General features: G+C 37.7%; 1 protein-coding gene across 6 annotated transcripts in view; it reads right to left on the reverse strand.

The window, feature by feature from the left end:
- The window catches only part of TBC1D5 (TBC1 domain family member 5), a 319,489-nt gene that overhangs the window by 11,612 nt on the left and 292,396 nt on the right, over positions 1–15,481 (reverse strand). The gene's annotated exons all lie outside the window — the stretch shown is intronic.

Consider the following 15,481-nt stretch of genomic DNA (forward strand, 5'->3'; position numbering starts at 1 on the left):
TAGTGTAGGAGCAAGGCAATCTTCATCTTGACCACATGGCCACTGCAGATGCTAAAACACTCTTCTTCTTTATAAAAAACTATAAAAAAGTTTCATTCCCTTTCTAATCCCTTCTTCTAGGTAAAAGATCCAGGGCTAAGCAAAACTTATTTGACAGAAAGAGTGGTGCAGTACTGCCACTTCAGAAGACTCCAGCCTATAGAGCTGTCCTCCAAGGATGCGTTTCAATACGCTGGTATATGGTGTTTGCAGGAGTCAGGGCTGGAGACCGGCTAACACATGAGAGCTGGAGCTGTGGTGGTCTTCCCTGTGTCAGGGAAATGTCAGACAATGTTGCAGTCTAAATCGGCCCAGAGAAACTATAGTTCCAATAGCTCTGCAGACTCTTTAAACTATGACAGGCCTCTTAGCTCCTACTTTCCTCCTCTGTAAGAAAACAGCAAAGATTCCTAGTGACAGATTTACAGAACGAGACAGTATCTATCAACTGAAAATGACAGGATACTCTTCTGTGCCACTCCTGTCTTCATATATACTTACAGAGCTAAGCCCAAATCCCTCTGTAATGCTCATTTGGCAACACTACTTTGCTGCTCATGAATATCTGTATCCCAGGTGCTTCACAATTAGAGCTTTGTACCATTAATCCACACCTGCACTGCATTTGTTTGCTTTTAAAAACATCCTACATGTTCAGAGCCTGAACCAGTGAAAGAAAAGCCAAAAGTGTTGTCACAGATTATGCTGACAAGGACAGACACGATGACACTGCCAACATGATGTTTCAAGTAAAAGCACTGAGCAATTCGGCGTAAGTTTTGTGCTTACAGGATAGATAGCAAAAGAATGGGATGTGGGAGACTGGACAAGAAGAAAGATTAAAAGTAGAGAGGTGGATTTAAAACTCACATATAAACGCATAAGTCTGAAATTGAGTTAGGGATAGAAAACAGTAATGGGATATAAATGAAGAATGGAAAGAAATGAAGAGGAGACAGGATCCAAACCTAAGCACTAAATGAACCAACAAAGAAGCAACCTGAAAAGTAGAGCGACAGTGGAAATAAGACAACTCAGTATTGCATAAACAGCCTATCTGAACAAGGAGATCCATGTTTACATTATCTAGCACTCCTTATTTCCCATATTACAGAGGCGGTGTCCTGCAGCAATGAAGTTAAACCTAGTACAATTGAACAATGTGTAGTATAAATTTTACATCAGAAAGACACTGCATTTGAAAGCTAGAAATAATATAAAATCAGATCTTTCCACAAATACATAGCATCATGATTTGAGAGAAAGCATAATTAATCCAACATTTTACTTACTTTTTTACACTTTATATGTAGATGGTCTTGTCTCAATTTGGCAAGTAAAATATATAATATTCACTTATAAAATAATACTGTAGATCCTAATTTCCACTGTTCAACAAACAATCCCTGTTTTTCTACTTTTAAAAGGTTCAGAACTCAAAACATCAGAAGTCTTCACAGGCAGAAAAGCAATGCTTAATTACAGCCCAAATCATTGAATTCAACTGTCTTTTCCATTTCTTGGCATTAGAAAGAAAAGCATTTCTATAGTGTTTGATGCTCACATAAATTAAAACCATACATCAAATAACTAAGGTATGCATACTGACTAAGCAGATGGACAAAGAAAATAATTCAAAACAAAACTCCAACCTGCTGAAGCTATATGAGGGAAATCTAAAACTCAGGAAAATAAGAGCGACAGAACAAAAGCTGATAGGCATTCTACATGATGTGGAAATAATTTACTATTATTTCTGTTTCTTAGAGATGTTTTATAAGTCTGTATTTAAAAAAATGGAAAAGAACCTATCACTGCTACAAAACGCAGCTGTAACTGTGTTTGAAGAGGCAGTACACTGAGAAATTTCTAAGAACCTAGGAATGGAACTATAATAGTTCGCCAGCATTAAAGATCAATAAAAAATGTTTGTATCATCACATATTTACTTTAGCAAGATTAATGACAGATTTTAATGTTAGTTTCAGAGGAAAAAAGATTAGAAGAGAAAAGGTTGGAAATACAGCAAAATTTTCTAATACTGAACTGTTGAATTTTTCACATTTTTCCTTCGATATGCAGTATCTTTAAAGTACAGTATATGTCTTATACATAGGGTCTATTATTTTTAATCAGTTAAAAGCACTAAAATGTATTTTGGAAAAATTTCCACTTGGAGTTTGCTCCAAGACACAATTTGGGACTCAAAGACCACACTTCCACTTAACCTAGAAAAAGAAATACCCCAAGATGAAGATCACTGTAATTAGCCACTCCTCCCTTCCCCCAGTAAGTAACAGTTGTGACATAAGGGCATAAATTGGGATGTCTTTCTCTAGTACAGCGAAACAGAATGGAAGTTTCCCTGTGGAACTGGCAATGGATCTTTCTTCTTAAATGTGCCCTTGACCTACACATGGCTTCTATAATCTACTACCCTATCCCTTTTGAATGCAGTTTATTATTTACTAAATAAGTGATAAGTAGGGAACCCAAATCTACCACTGCTCATCCTTTCCCCTGGCTTATGAGTAGAGATGAATTAAAAAAACATCCTTAGAAGAGAGAAGCATACAGGCAATGTGATCTGCATGAGTGCCTCCTTGATCACATCCTTCTGCTGGGATCACCCTTCGCAATCCCTATGGACTGGAAGCAGAGGTCGGAAGAATGGAGATGGCAAGTGACTCGGTACACAGTTCCATAGATGCACTCTTGTGAATGGCTGTGCTAGGGCTCAGCAGTTCTCGCCTGAGGGACTTTCTTCCAAGCCTCTTCCCACTGCCAGGGGATCTCACAGGGCAGTCAGTTGCTGAGGTGAACTGGGAAACTAAGCTCTCAAGTGAAGTCAAAAGCTAATTATTTTACCTTTCTTTATCTCAAAAGATACCCTTGTATCTATAAATACTTATAAAAACACTAGCTAAGAGGGCTAGGAAACATTTTTGATATGATATTGCTCAGTTGAAGGACATCTACATTAAGCTGAGATGTATAATTTAATTTTTCTTCCTTCATAGGAGATGTTACTGTATTTTGAGAGAAGTGCTTTGTCTATACAAATGAATTGGCCGTATATTGACCTTTTTTTTCCCATTACCTGATGCTCTCTATTAGTACCTCACAGCTTTAATTACTGTTTTCATACCTATCTTAAACCCCCTCCCCCAAAACCTGCATATGTCAATTAAGAACTGAAAACACCTTCCTACCTGTAAACCAAACACCGATACAATGAATCAAACAAACTGATTATGTGATTTCTGGATTATTCAAAACTGAATCCAGTTTGACTCTCTGCTATAAATATCTTATTAGGATAGCTCTAGTCATTCAAAAGTTAACAAAATCCTATAGTACTTAGAAGACTAAGGCTAAGGTCAAATATTTCTGGCTATCTTTTTTTCTTTTTTTTCTTCCATCAAGATTTCATTTAGTTGATGCCAAATGCTTTCTGCAGAAAAAGAAAATATTTCTGTTTCAGTTAAGTTCTAACCAGACGAAAATAAAAGGTGAATTTTGCAACCTGTTACCTAGTGGTGGGAGCACTGCTGTGAGATGTAGGAGATCCCAGATAGCCATTACATGATTCTGGATTTGTTTCAACATAGTACTAACAAACCTCTAAGTTTCACAAAATGAACTGTCATACCCTAACTGTATTCTTGACTAAGCCTCAGAAATACTGGAGCTGTAAACCCAGTTGTTCTGTTCAGAAGTCAGCAACATTACCTACTATTATGGCTGCCCTCAAACAGGACTCACAACCCAAGGGATGCATTTTATATAATTGATTAGAATTAATTTTGGGTACTTACTGTCAAAGGAGCAGATTCATTTAAGTTTTATAGATATTAGATCAGTAAATCAATAACTACTTCCTCAGAGAGACTATGATCAGCTGCCTCGACATATTTTAAAGCCATCTATAACTACAGAGAAGCAGCATGCAAATGATTGCATTCTTGTTCTTCTCTTCTACAAAACATAGAAAAAACAATGTGTCAAGTAGTGATCCCTCCACATCTGTCCATCTAGAAGACAGACCTGTACCTTTTCCCTTCCACCAGAGAAGCAGGAGATAGGAAGAGCTACAGCCCAGAAGGATGAAGGCACAACATGGACTTAACATTATACTGACATGACAGCAGGTGGAGGTGGAGGAAGCTGCATCCAGAAATAACTTTAAGCTCCTTGTTCTCTTAGGTTCTTTGTTTTCTCCTGTACCATTGCCTTTTTGCAGTGCATCTCTTTCCTAATGATATCTATTTTAAGCCAGTCTCTGTGGGGCCTTTCCAGGAAGATGATTTCTGCTGAGAGTAGCTAACTTGAAATAGCTGCACACTTTATTATGAATGCTGCCTTTCTACTACTAGTTTCAGATCAATGACTTGTGAACAATCAACAGTGCTAGAATAATGTTAAATTGACTTTTTTCGCCCTTGCTTTCCACCACTGAGAAGACAGCTCAACCTCAGAATGCAAAAGGGCTTTCTCACTATCAAGGTAGGCAGCAGTAAGGGCAGAACTGAGTGTATTACTTCACCTCCTTGTTTTTCAAAAGAAGGAAAGCAAAACAATTCCAAGGTTCTCAGAGATGTCAAATCACAGTCAACTCTCTGGTCTCATATTCCAGTCCTTCTGTATGATCATTTTTATACAATCAGGGTTTACAGAAAATGCTTCCAACATCTCCTGCACAGATAGCAAGGCTGCTTTTTTGCTAACATTAGAGGGCTTGAAGGATGGACTGGGAATTTAGCTTCTGAAAATCAATTTTTCTTTCTTTTCACAACAAATACTTCATTCCTACCTGAACTTGATCTGACTAAGCAGGAAAATGTGCTCTCTCCTTAGAATTGGAACAGAAAATCTAGAAATTAACAGTGGTTTGTGGCCTTTCTAGGAAGACTGCACTGTAGTGATACTATAATGAAGCTCAGCATGCCTCCAAATACTGCATTTTCTTTCCAGCATTAAAAATACAAATGCAAGGAGTTAAATTTCCTTCTTAAACAATGCAGTCTGTGATCTAAGTGTTCATGAAGGCAACACCACTACGTAGCCAAACTTTCATCTATCTATCTTATTGTGAATGTCAACTCTTATTTTAACAATTGTGCATTATATTAAATGCACCACTCAGCAACATTTGAGTGTTAAAGAATTTAAGGATCTTAATCTCAAGTATTAAATTCTTTGTGAAGTATCGCTTTCTTTAAATAATTTTTTAATATAAATTATGTATTTATATAGTACATACTTCTGATTCCTATCTTGTGTGGAGCATCAACATTTTATCAATATTTAATGCATAGTAATGCTTGTGACATCAAAGGAGTATGTGGCAAAAAGTCATCAACCATCAACTCATAGCAATGCACAGAATCGCAGATGTACAGAAAATGAAGTTGGTAGGGTCATGAAACTGTTTTGTTCATGCCTTGCTCAAAGGCAAGATCAACTCTGAACTATCATCAACTCTAATTTACACACGATAACCAAAGTACGTTTAATATATACCTTATGTCCATGGCAGTGCCAAGGAGTACCAAGACAAGAGTGTATTCCCAGATGTCCTCTGCTTTCAAAGAGAATACGAAAGAGCATCGGCACTCTGACTCCCCCCTCATGGCAGGTGACAGAGCATGCTCTTCCTATGAAGGGCCAATTTTTTTGAAGCAATTTTGGCCCTCATGGTGATGACAGACTGTATCATCCGACACTCCTCACATGAATGTACAGTACTGATCAGTGTTAAGGCAAATGACATCTGTGCAGTAGCTATTGTTCTATCATGCTCCATGTTCCTCCATTTCCATTCTGCTCACTAAAGGCCTTTACCCATGACTACAAACATCTGCTAGGACCACCTGCCTCTGAGAACCTCCAAGCAACATATTTTTCTTAAAGTTAAAAGCAAGTTTTTTTTGCTCTCTTTCCTCTTGCAGAATTGCTCTCTTCCTGTTGCTCTTCACATTCACTAGAAATAGAAAAATTCCTCTGGTGTGAAGTGACAAGCAAACATGAATTCATTCTGTGTATGTGACAAACTTTACAGCCATAAGAAATTGAAACTTTTCCTAAGGGGAAACTATAAATTTTCACTTCCTTGTGATCTACATGATTCTGGTGGGTGTTGGTCTCTTCTCCCAAGTAATAAATGATAGGACAAGAGGAAATGGCCTTCAGGTTCTATCGGGGGGGTTTAGATCAGATATCAGGGAAAATGTCTTCACCAGAAGGGTTGTCAAGCATTGGAACAGGCTGCCCAGGGAACTGGTTGAGTCACCATCCCTGGAGCTATTTAAAAGACGTGTAGGTGTGGTGCTTAAGGGCATGGTTTAGTGGTGGACTTGGCAATGCTAGGTTTACCCTTGGACTTAACGATCTTAAAGGTCTTTTCCAACCTGAATGATTCTATAATTCTATGCTTCATACTGCAATAGATTGAAGACATTACACCTTAAAATTGCTATAGTAGTGTAAAAGACAGTTACTGTACATCATGTCGGGGTTTTGAAAATACAAGGTTTTCTCCTTGTATGGCTGAACTCATTACAACTGTTTCTGATTTTACAAGCAGAATGATTTACTCAAATACCACTGCAGTAAATACGACGTAAAAGCCTGGATAGATTGCGCGTTTTGAAAGCAAACATCCATAAATGCCTGAAATGCCATTCAAAACATTCTTAGGGGATTTTCTATGATGCATGTCATATATACAACAAACGACAACAAACTGTGAAAACTGTTTTTAAAGTTTTCTATCAGATCATTTTCTCCAGTCTTGAATTACGATGCTATCTCAACCTGTGTTAATAAACACTTCTGAATATATCTCCAGGTATTTTCCTTTAACTGACCATTGTTTAGTTTTCCTTGTCTGTATGAAAAACACTGTTGCAGTTACTAGTTTCTATTGTTCTGTCAACCTAATTGCTTATGGTGAGGACTTCTGGTAACAATTAAGCATACAAAGTATTTCATTCCATTTAGCTTGAGTGTTTGACCTGTGCGGAGAAACTCATATGGTAAACATGCATTTGGTTATTTCTTTATGTAAGAGAAGCATACCCTGTTGCATTTTATGCTCTTTTCCACTGTAAGGACTGTATTATAAAAGGCTATGGTTGCATACTTTATTCTTGAAAGACTGAGGGTCAAAGAATGTACATTAACTCCTCAGACAACTTCTGCATTTTGGATCAGGTACACCAATATCAAATTGTTTAAATATTTACCTGGTTAATTTATATTTAATAACCATAACTGAGTAACTTGTATTGAGGGTGTGTGTTGATTTTTCTCTGTGCAAGTTTTCCCTATCTAAATAGCAATATACTGGACAATTCTTGGTTAAAATATGGCATACCGTTGTGTTTTAGACCCAACTGGTAAGTTAGAACCATGCAGCCATTTGCTCAAACCTCTCTTGTCTCCCCTCTGGATGGGATGGGGAGGAGAAACAAAAGAATGTAAACCCCACGGGTTGAGATAAGAACAATTTAATAACTAAAATAAAGTATAATATATTGATAATAGAAAGAATACTAATACAATAACAACAACAACAACAACAATAACAATAAGAAACAACAAGGATAAAAACAAAAGCTCAGAAAAACAAGTGATGCACAATACAATTGCTCACTTAGATGATCTTAAGGTCCTTTCCAATCCTAACCATTCTATGATTCTATGATACCCAGCCTGACCTGAGCAGTTATCTGCCCTTTGGGTAAGTCCCCGCAGTTTATATACTGGGCATGACATGCTGTGGTATGGAATATCCCTTTGGTCAGGTGTCCTGTCTCTGCTTCCTCCCAGCTTCCCACGCCCCTCCTCACTGGCAGAGCATGAGAGACTGAAAAATCCTTGATCAGGGTATGTGCTACTGAGCAACAACTAAAACATCGGTGTGTTACCAGCGTTGTCCTCAGACTGAAGCCAAAACACAGCACTGCACCAGCTACTAGGTAGGAGAAAAATAACTATTACAGCTGAAACCAGAACACATGTAAAAGGTTAGTTTACATTTCTCAATTGAAAAACATTCAGTTTTCTGTGCTATGACTCTGGTGAAATTGTGCTACCATTTAGAAAAAAAGGATGTTGCAACTTATTTCAGATTAAAATCTAGACAGTACCCATGATTTAAGTCTTGGATAGTTGTTTCTTCTGAGGTGAACTGAACATCAATGAAGAAAACTGATACTGACACAGGAGATAACATGTACATCCAATACATGTTACTGGCATAATTATTGTGGCTGCTGCTCAGTAAACAGTACGTTTCCTACAGCTATGCTAACCTGGAAGAAGAGCTAAAACATAGGAACTAAAGACTACTCTTTATTAGGAAGCAATACACAGTTTGAAACAGGAGCTTTCAATTTGTATACACAAAGTAATTATGTATCAGACTTTTCAGTTCTCTTTAAAGCCAAAGGTTCATACAGCAAAGACACTTGAAGTGCCATCTCCAGGAAAGAAGGGCAGGGAATGGGGCTGATTTATAAACCTCACTGTCTCATTCAAACAATTTTGTGATAATCACTCACATGTATTGTGTAACTTTTTTTTGTAAATTTGTTGAGACTTTAATGATTACCTTGTGGTTATTCCTTCATCGAAAAAATCTCAGTCTACTAATTATGTTCTCTCTGTTCATCACAAACTTGTTTCTTACCCACTATATAGAAGAACATAGTAGGGTCAAATGTGCTGTGAGGAGAGGTGGCAGTACTCCTGGGATCAGTGTTGTGCTATTAAAGACTTTTTAAGTATCGATGGAGTGTATCTGGGTGTTTGGTAAGAAGACTGCAGTTTCTGTTTCATTGCCTGAGAAGCTGGATGCCAGAAATAAATGAATTGTACAGTACATCTATTCAGTAGTATCTGGAGTTGCACATGAAACTGTTTCGCCTCTTAGAAGAGACTTCAAGTCATTTAAAAAAAAAAAAAGAAAAAAGATACTGCAAGCCCTGTGACTTATTTGTACCACTTATTCAGAAGTCCTTAGGAGTGGATTATTGACAGTAGTGCTGGATTTGTGCCTGGATTGTAACTGAAAGGCAAGTCAACCCAAGCAGTGAAGTGTGGTTAGTCACATTAATAAGAATAATTAGAAACGCATGTTAAAGGAAAGCCATTTTCCTCTGCCTTAATTTTGTTCCTGCACTTTTGAATGGCTTGCACAGATTTGATAAATGAACTGATTTTCTGTTTGCTACCTCTGTACAGTTTAGAGTCATGCTGCTCTGTTCTGAAGATGGGGACTTTTCCATGTCACCTAGTCCTTCTACCTACTGCAGTCCTCTTCAGTGAAAACAGTTGTTGTCTGGGATCATTCGAGTAGCTTTGTGCCCTTCCTCTAATGATGCCATGTATTCTAAACATGATGGGCAACTGTGAAAGACTGAACAAAGTATGAAGAGTGAAAGAAAAGTATCATATATGTTCCTGCTCACCTGGTTTGTTACCACATAGCTATATGATTTAAATTAAAGGTAGATCTTGAAGAATACAATAATAAGCAAACCAGTGGCTATGGTAAGGTTCAGCTATAGTAATGCCAAAGACCTTTATGGAAATAATGGTGAAATTAACAATTTGGCCAAGCCAGATTTTAGCTTCTGCCAAGGTTTTATTCCTCTAAAACTGACATCAGAAGAGAAACCAATGTCTAAGAGATGCTGGGAACAAAAGGGTGGGTTGTCAGTGGCTGTCAGCAGCAGGGGATATTTGCCACACAAATGGAAGAATAAGAGGCCAATGGAAGTAAATATTGTAACAGGAATTCACTGAAAGTTGCAGAGAAAGCTGTTAACTAGGTAACGATGGGGTGTGTAAACTTCATTATTTTAATTTCATTTTCACCCAGACTACTTGGATGAAAGCAGCTGTAGGTGCCTACCACAGCTGGACTTTCAAAATTGGCACAGTTATTGTAGAAAGCAAGTAGCTCTCTATCAGTTGAACTGCGTGTTTTGACCTCAAGAGTAACCCTCAAGAGACAAAAAGGTGGTTAAAATTCATGAGGCATGCAGAATTACACTTTTATTCTCCCTACAGATAAATATATATAGCATGACGAGAAATGAGAGTCTGAAAGTCATGCTATACAACAAATAGTTGTTTCCCAGTAACCATTCCTGTACTTGGTTTAATAAATTTGTTAATGTTCTTTATTTATAAGCTGTTTTTACAGGTTATTTTACATCATTATTCTTGACCAAAGGAACAATCCCCTTAGTTTTCGACTCATGGGGCTGTGTTTGATGTGGCCTTTTTTACTTATAGCCTTTCTAATCACACCGGGTTTATAAAGTATGGATTATTTTATTTATGCCCCAAGCATAAGAGAACTCCTTTAATGTACTTACTTCCTCAACAAATGCTAAAGTATTTCATTTGAACACAGGGCAGTGGAATAATTTCCATTTTATTTTAGCCTTACTCAAATGTCGTAACTTTTCATCTCATCACAATACATAGAACAATAATTGAGAACTCTCTTACATACATTTAACAAGTACTGCATCCAGATCTATACTGGGCAATATATCAGCCTCTAAATAATTAGTAATTAAGTCAACTTTATCCCTCCCTTCCTCAGTGCAAATGGTGCTTATAATGAAATGCATCCCTGTAACAGTTGCATTGACTGTTAAAATCGGGATGGATGAAGTTAGTCTAATTAAGCCTTTAAAGGTTCTATTTCACAAAATAACTGCAATTATACTAGCAACTACATCCTGTAAGTTTTTATTCCTTTATTTTTATATTTTTCCATCCTTGCTCATGGTGTTTGCAATAATCACAGTGACAAGGTGGCTTTGAACTGTGTTTAGTAAGTCTTCCAAATAATGTTTACGTGGGAGATGCCAGGCAGTAAGTGTAAGTGAAACTTACAACTGCCAGCATTGCCTGATGGCTGTGGCAGGGACTCGTCCTGTGATCCCATCCAAAGGGCTCTCTAAAGACTAGCTTTCATTTTTTTGTTACTGTGATGCCATAACTTCTGGGCATTTTGTAAATAAGCCATAATCCACACTGGAGGGACAGAGATGTACTGGAATAGTGGTGAAGGACACAGCAACATATTACAGATAGTAGAAGTCATATTAGAAAATGCACCGTAAGGACAACCAGCCCTATATGGGTAGCTCAGAGAAGGATTTATTTGCTTTGGCTTAGCAGAGCCAGGATGCTTAAGAATAAAATTACTGGATGTGGGTGAGAGCCAAGAGGTATTTGCAATGTTGCCTCCAAGACAAGAAGTCATTTAAAAATCTCGATATTGAGCAACACATTTCTGAGACCCACCTGAATATCTCTCTAGCAGCTTGCTCAAGTTCAGCAGTACCAGTATGAAGTTAATAAAACTGGGCAGACTTATGTTTTCTTCTGTATAATTGGGTACCTTTGCACATATTTCTAGGGTGTTGTGCAGAACCCTGTGAGCTAACTGTGCAGAGTTGGTATGAGTCCACAGGGCTTATTAGCTGAGGCACTATGCTGTGAGAAAGCAGCTAAATTGCTTCTGAATCTCAGCTAGTTGGGGAAGCAACCTCTGCATTTACATGCTGCTGCCCTTAAGCAAAAGCAAGTGTGGAATGACCTTAGTTTCTCTACTTTCATAACCTGATAAATTGCCCATCAAAAAAGAATAGTTTCTATATAAAGATCCCCATATCCAAGTTAATACTGAACCAATGTTCCTTTAAATTGCCTCTTATGAAAAGGACTTCCTGTACTACATGTGTAATTATTTGGTAAACTTTCACACACTTGGAGGTCTAAAACTCTGTCTCGGAAACAAATGGTAAGTTCTTCTGTCTTAGCGAACAGTGATAGATTGGTTCCTGTCCCTTATAAACAGAAGACATTTTAAAATTTAGCACTCTTCTGTCTGGAAAAAAACCTGCCAACCTCATAAACACCCTTCACAATCTCTCATATTAGTACTTGCCTATGGAGGACTGTTACTTCCCCAGGGTTTCCATTTATTTTTTGTTAGGAGTCTGTGCTTTAATCCTGGGCCAGTGCTGACATGCCCCAAACCCTGAAGATACTAGAATAACACATGGTGTCAGATGGCAGTGTCATTAACTGGTGTCACTTGAACTGCCATTTAACAATGCTGTATTGGCTTGAGCCTAGGACATAAAGAAGATTTGCTCTTTGAGATCCTCCAGACTGACTCAAGCTGAACTAATAGCTCAAACTCAGATCTATGTCAAATATGAAGGACAAGAGAGGAGCCTTCCAGCAGGTACTGTGGAGCACTGTGACTGATATTTGGGTGCATGTCTCTTAGAAAAATTATTCATGACCTGTTCGAAGGCATCAGACAGAAGTCACATTTATCAGGGAAAATCTTCTTCTGAATGCGCTTGCTAGCTTGATGCTTTTCTTTCCACACAGTGAAAGAAAGGAGGAAGCAATCAAAATTCTTCAAAAAGTAAATAACATTATGACAGGTTATAATATTGCAGTACTTAACGAGTATATTATGGCTTTCTGAATCATTGAGCCTTGAGGTATTCATGCACACTATCAGAAAGAAAAATGCTGAAGAACATTACCATATTACTGAATACACCAGGGACAGCATTATTTCTTAAAATTGGCCAGTGTATGTGAGAAAGTAACATCAAGAAAATGTATCTGGAGCAGTAACAGCTACGGCAACTATAGTCTTTCACTATCAGCAAAGTAATATTCTGCATTTATACTGCGAACAAAGCCTCAGGACAGGCTTACAAGATTGGATGTATCTTCATTTCATTAATGGAAAAATTAAACACAGGATTTTTTGGGTATTTTTTGAAAGGTATGACAAGCTTGTGAAAAAAGGTGGGAACAGAACTAAAATCTGCTTTCTCCTTGGCCATTTTACATATAAAAATTTCAGTGTTTGTCCTTGGAGGCATTAAAAGGCATTCCACCTGAGCAGTTCTTCAGTGGTTAAGGAAGAGGGGGAAGAAAATCATAGCTATTTCTAACAAAAAGCCCTAAGAAGGAGACAAAAATCACTGAATGACTTCCTCCATTTTCATAATCAAAAACCTATTTCTAATTTCTACATATAGCACTAAGCTGTAATATTTCGGAACCATCATTCATTCCCATGGTAACATCCCCTGATATTACAAGCAGTTAATTATGTCGTTGCCGTGTGGTACACAGTGTGGTTTATTTACGGAAGGAGATAAACATTTAATGAAAGCATCTTTGAATATATGAACAAAATAAAACGTGGCATCCTTCCTCATGTTCTATGCAAAGAAAATATGGTACTAGCAGATACCTGCTGAAACCTATAGAAATGATCTTGGTAAAAAAAGATATTATCATTATAGAGCAAAGAGCAGATACTTTTAATTAAACAGAATGATTTTCTAAAAAGGCATCATATAAAAATATACTTGGTATAATTGGATTTGACATAAATAGATTACTAATTACTAGGGATCCAAAGAGAATAGATGACTTTGTGGTCATTTTGACACTTCTCAGCTAAAATACACATCCTTTCTGTCATGAAGTAAATGCACCTGACTGTCATCAGGATGCCCCTTGTACAGGAAAGGACCTGAGAAAAGACAGACAAAAATTTCTGAATTGTCTCACTGGAACCTGCAAAAAGAACATTCTGTACTTGTTTGACATTCTGATTTATAGTGCCAATTACATAATTTGGTTGTGAATGGTCACTGGATATGCATTATTATAAGCTTACTAATGAAATGCAAAGTAAACATACAAAAATAAACATTTCCTGATTTACCTACAGGATAAACCCCTCTGTTTAAAAAGCTGTTTCATCAAATTGTAAAGGTCATAATGGATTATCACGTCAATCTATCACTGTATCAAAGATCACTAATATGACGCTACATTAAAAATGTTTAAAAAGAGGAATGCTACATAAGAGTAGAGATGACCTTCCCTTTGCTAAGTAACCACTTTGCTGAGCCCAGTGCTGATACAGCATATCCTGATCTGATTAAGCCACTTCAAAAGGTGCATGAAAACCCTGAAGAATTCAAAGGAAGACCACAAAAATGATCGGATCCAAAAAGCAACCCATATAAAATGAATCTTAAAGTGTCCTACCTAGCAAAGACAGTGCTGAGAGACTACTTAATGACTGTGTATAAGTAAGCTAAATGAGGATTTTCAACCTTGCTATCAAGAATGATACAAGAGCCAAAAGCTGAGTGATGAAGTCAGAAAAATTCAGCCTCACAGGAAGAAGTAACATCCTTGAAGATAAGTGTCAGGGCAGATGACAAGAGGAGTCATATAATTCATCATTATCTGCTCTGCAGTCTCTCAAATGAAGCAATTTTCATGGGTAAGAGATACCTGGGGGAGAATCAGACCAGCTGCAGTAGCAGCCCCTGCTAACTTTTCTCTTAGCCCAGAAATGGAAGAGATTTGCTCCAAGATTTATCTTGCCGCTATTCTCCAAAGCCCCACGCAGTGGATGGACACTGGAGATAAACCTCAAGGGGTGTTCTGTGATGCTACAGAAAATTCATTTTCTTCAACAGCATGCTGGCATGTGCTGCTTAGATGAACATGATGGACAGATTTCAGCTCGTAAGGGATTTTGCATAGGTCAGACCAGCAGGAATCCTGGTAGTTTTTTCCTGTCTTCCCATGGATCATCTGCTGGCTGATTTGGGGATACCTAATTTCATCAGTTTGCTACAAGCACAGAAGCTGTAAAGGTTGGTGGTATCTCAGTCTCTCTTGTGCTCTGTTTATCGTGTGTAACTGTTAATCTCTATAGGATTAAACACATTAGTGTAACCCAAATTTACAAAGTTAATAGCCCATGATGTTAATAAGACATGCAGGAATATTCTGAAGAAGTAAAAATAGCAGGACTTAGAAGAAACTAGGCTGGAAGGCTCTGAGAGCACTGCAGGAGTGCAATGGTGCAACTGCAGCCACAGGTGTACAGGGAATTCCTTGTCCTGAGAGGGTAACAAATAGCTCCACAATGCTCTTGGGAGGCTACTGGCCCTAAATGTTTTTGTTTCTAACATATCTGGGAAGAAGAATTTAACACCTGGATATTATCACAAATCTTTTGCTTTCACTTCATGGATCCAGCACCAAAAGGCAGACTATTCCAAACATCTTTGTCTGGGTTTATTCTGATCTCTAGTCCAGAGCTGTAGCTGGTGAAATGCTTATGCTTGTACTTGAACTGATACCCCTGCTAAACACTCCTCATCTTCTTTCCTAAAGGAAGGAATCTTCAGCTTTTCTTCTTGACACACTAATCTTTTCCCCATCATTTCAGTAGCTCATAATTTATTCTTTTTGCTTGCTTCTAGACTCATCATTGCTCATGCACACTCACAGAAGCAATACCATACATCAAACTAAAGCTGCTGGGGTTAGAGGTTTACAC

The sequence above is a fragment of the Strigops habroptila genome, chromosome 1 (assembly GCF_004027225.2).
Source record: "Strigops habroptila isolate Jane chromosome 1, bStrHab1.2.pri, whole genome shotgun sequence".
Lineage (NCBI taxonomy): Eukaryota > Metazoa > Chordata > Aves > Psittaciformes > Psittacidae > Strigops > Strigops habroptila.